Here is a 4,879-nt window from a genome sequence, read left to right as displayed (position 1 = left end):
TTTATACATATATATGTATGTAGTATATTATCATTCACTAAGCGTTAGCTTACCCTCTCGTTGTTGACTCTTTTTATAGATTGCATGCGGATGGTGGCTCGGGTAAGCGCGAGGATTAGAGGACTTGCATAGTTTGCGTAGAAGGCTTGCTTTTGGATTTATTAGGATTGGGTAGCGTATCCCCAATCGCCATGCTCGGCTTTGTTTTGTATTAAAAGTCTTATGGTCGAAAATTGTATTTTGGTACTTAAGGGGTAATTTGGGTCAATGTGGGCCCCGCTTCGTAAACTAAATTTTATTAATGGAACGCGCTAGTTTTCATATATTGAACATGCGGTTAAAAGCATTTTGTCTAAATACGTCGGGAACTAGTCAAACATTTTCGCATTTAAAGACTTTCCGGACAGTCAGGTTTGGCGCGCCGCGCGGCCTATATGGCGCGCCGCGCCAGGTGGCAGTTCAGCAAAAAAAAAAATTTGTCTGTGATTTTACACGGTTTAATCGCGGGTTGGTTTGGGTTGTTACAGACATTTAAGGAAAAAGTTCCCATATAGGAAAAACTTTAAACTTACCTTCGGTAAAGCAATCGTTATCTTAGTTATGGAAACTCACATGGATCCTGATTTTAGTTAGGGTACATTTCATCACAACGTTTTATTGTCTCAAGGTTGTTTAATACTGGAGCGATAGAAACCTTATATTTAAGCACCTTAGTGTTATGACTAATAAGCCATTAACAACCATGAGGGTTAAGTATTCTATAGGACAAGCAAATGGTAAGTTGAGAAAGATAGAGGAATAATTTAAGGTAGTACTTTAAGATTAACAGGTGGGTCATTTGGAGATGACCTCATATTAACTAAACTTGGGAATTTTAATGTAGTAGTTGAAAAGAGTTAGTTACCTATGTACAGGCATATGTTATTTGAGAAGATTGATAAAATTTTCACGGCAGTATAATAAGATTGGTTGGAATGAACCTTAAGATTAATCTAACACCCATCAATTTGGGAAATTGGATGCAATAGTGGGGATGAACTTTAAGATTAACTTAATACCCATCAAGTTAGGAAACTTGATGAAATTGTTGGGGCGAACTGACTTTCAAGGATGAAGGCGGAAATTATTTGTAATGAGGAAAAATTTATTCGTATACCTCGCAGGAATGGTGAAACTATTATGGGAATGGGAAGAAATTCATCACTAAACTACCAAAGACGGTAAGGCGGGTAGGACATCATCTGAGTTATTATTGACCATCTCGCCAAGACTGCTTTTTAGCCATGAAAGAAACCGATACAATGGACAAACTTGCACAACGATACTTAAAGGAAATTGTATTCCGTCACATCAACAATTCAAATTCTATATTAAAAGATTACCCAAGAATTTCATTTGATACTCATTCTTACGCAACTCTAAATCCTAACTAATTACGAGGAATTTCTTATTCGATGATAACTACAACATTATCCTTCTTACCTCGATATTAGTCATACCAGTTCAAAATTTTTTCCAAAAATCAATGAGTAGTTAACTCTCATCCTGTAACGACCTTGGATTTTCCAACGTTGATTTATTAATAATTGTTATTATTAATACTTGTGATTAAACGAATGTACGTTATTACATTTACATGTTGCCATGATTGCCCGTACTTGACTTTAATTGCCCGAAACGTCTTTGTGACACGCGAAACTTACACGAATAATATTTTCAAGTATTATTTACATTCATGATTGATTTTATTAATCATTTTAATTAACTATGGTGATTAGTTAGTTACTTGGGCTTTAATTGGACTTATTTGTTAATTATTGGAACTTGGGCTTGTTTAATGTTAATGGACTCTTGAATATGGGCTTATAAGCCCACCCTACCTCTTAGTTGGATTATTTAGCCCATGTCTTCCACTTGTAAGTATTATTTGGAACTTAACTACTTAGTTTAATACTTCAAGGAATCTAGTTACCATAATCCCCATGCACATACACCAAATAACCAACTTTTGTAAGGCTTTTCATGCTAAGAACTAGTAGACTTTCTCCTCCTCCCTCCTCCCCCAAAAACCGTCGGCCTCTTATGGCAATATGGGGAGTTTTGATTTTTTTTTCTTACTACTCCATTCATATTTCTCTCACTCTCAAAAACACACACATACTTGCAACTCTTTTTTCCTCTCTTTTTCTCTCAAGTTTGTAAGTATTATGAACTTCTTTTCTCTTCTTTTTCTCTTTGAAAAACCGAATACTAACACCCTTGAATCATCATCATCTTTTGTTACTTGTTGTTGTTTACTTGATTATTGTTTAATTACTTACTAGTTGTTAATGTTGTTGTTATTCTTTACTAGTTACAAGAATCAAACTCTTTAGTTTCATTCTTCATTTTATCTTGTAATTTCAAGAACACACAAGAACTAAACTTAATAGTTTATGTTCTACACATGTTGTTTCAAAAGATTGTAAGTTCATGGTTGTAAATCATACTTGAAGTTCATGAAGTAAACTTTAAAGTTTACTTTCTAAAGATCAAGACTTAGGCTTGAATCTTTAAAGTATGAACAACCTTGAACTAACTACTTGTTTACTTAGTTTATTTCTTTATATTATGCACTTTAATTTCATGTTTGTTGGTTGTTATTGGTCAAGTGTTACTAGTTAACTTTGATCTCATTAATCTTGAACTAAAAGTTAACTTTGAAAGTTCAAGAACATGTAAGTAAGCTTTCTATAATTATAACTTGGTACACTTATGTTAGATCTAGACTTTTGAGTCTTAGATCTTCAAGATCAAACTAAGAACTATGTTCTACAACTCAAGATCTTGATTTCATAAGTTTACTTTCAAGTTTGTAACTTATTATTAGTTTTAAAGTTCATGTATGTGTTAGATCTAAGACTTTGATGTAACCTTGGTTCATCAAACTTCATACAAATCTTAAGTGAGTTGTGCTACATGTCTTAGACTTACACTTGGGTTATAATGGTCAAACCTTGGTGAAAATGATACAAACACATCAACGAGTTGTACACTTGAAGCTATATGCATCAAGGATGAGAACCATGATAAGCATCGAGCACCAAGAACCACCGGAACCTACTGACCCTACTGTTTTACTATTTCTGGGTCTGATCAGTACGACCTGGGCTGTTTTAATGTTGATTTTCAGATATCTCTATTCGAGTAGATAACTTTTCATATAGGACTCGTCTTAATCCGAGTTACGGTTTAGGATTTATGGCCCTCCGATCGTCACTATGTCCATTTAACGTTGTGCTGAAAATTCTGACCTACTCGCACTTAGACCGTTGCCACGGTCAAACGAAGACGAGTTTGCTTCTGTAATTTTTACCACAACTAAAGGACTCATAGAAGGAGCCATGGCCACTGGTCTCACCTTATTTCAGTGGGTATAGAGGCCGTGGTGACTGACCGAACTCAGCCTTTGTTTTAAATAACTTTCATGAACGAAACTTACTTTACACCTTTTGTTTAATGATGAATGATGATGACCATTAAGACCTTATTTACATATTTTTAAACCTATTCGGACAATTTACTGATTTATTACTATTTGACTTAGGTTGAGGACCCGTTTGGACAACCTTCATTACTTGCTTACTTTCCGAGTCATACTTTACCGCCACTTTATCATTGTGAGTTATAGCATTCCCTTTTTACTTTAACTTATTTTGGGAACTGAGAATGCATGCGGATTTTATGTTTTACATACTAGGCACGAGTACTTAAACTTATATATGTGTGGGTTATACAACGGCATAAACATTCCCTTTAGCTCGGTAACGTTTAGTCATTGGTTTTTGAACCGGTGAACGCGAATCTTAGATATGGATCCATAGGGTTTGACATCCCCACTCGGGCTAGTAGTGCTAGCATTTAATGAGTGTTTAATACTTCGTAAACATACGCACTTGCCAAGTGTACTTTTAGGGGGTATAAACGTTAAGTTAGTTACCAAGTGCCCACGGTTAACATATACTTTATCATACTGTTTTGAAACGCTCTTTGTAGCACTGAAATCTCGTGGCCTACCTTACATACTGTTATACTTAAACTATAGCTCACCAACCTTTGTGTTGACGTTTTTAAGCATGTTTTTCTCAGGTGCTTAAGGTTGCTTCCGCTATGTACTAGTCTTGCCGTAGAAACCCGCTGCTCTAGTGTTATCACCGCATGAACTGTTTATCTTGCATTCAAACTTTAATACTTTTGAACTATGTTTTGTAACGACCTAAGGGTCACATACATTTATTCATGCTTACTATTCGTAGAAGCATACTGTTGGTGTAAAACAATTGACGTCGGTTATGACATCATCTTTTTATCGTGAATGCAACTTCTTTTATTACAGCATATAGTACTTAACCTTGTAATGATCCTGTTGTTGATGATTCATACATGATGGTTTTGTACGAGGCATCACATTTGGTATCAGAGCATTGGTTGTAGGGAATTAGGTTGCATTAGTGATTCTAAGACCGACCCGAGTAGGATTCACTAATAGGACTAATCTACAACTTGCTAGTTTACTTGTTTCCGCTGAACTTACTGCATGCTGCTGCTTACTTTTACTGCTATATGCCGTATGCTATTACATGATTTCACTACTACATGATATTACTTGCTTTCGATTGCATGCTACTTCTGTACGATTCGTTATTATTGCCATGCTACTTATTGTTATACATGATTTAAACTGTTGGCCTAATACGTGCTTGCTTTATGACTTACTGACATGGAAAAATTTATTTTTCCTTATTCAGATGTCGGATACTCCACCTGCTATCGTTTTGGGCAGTCCAGACTCGTCATCCACCCCACCTGCTGCTGCTGCCGACACACCGATCCCGATATG

Source organism: Rutidosis leptorrhynchoides, chromosome 11 (assembly GCF_046630445.1).
Source record: "Rutidosis leptorrhynchoides isolate AG116_Rl617_1_P2 chromosome 11, CSIRO_AGI_Rlap_v1, whole genome shotgun sequence".
NCBI lineage: Eukaryota > Viridiplantae > Streptophyta > Magnoliopsida > Asterales > Asteraceae > Rutidosis > Rutidosis leptorrhynchoides.
This window is presented reverse-complemented; position numbering follows the sequence as displayed.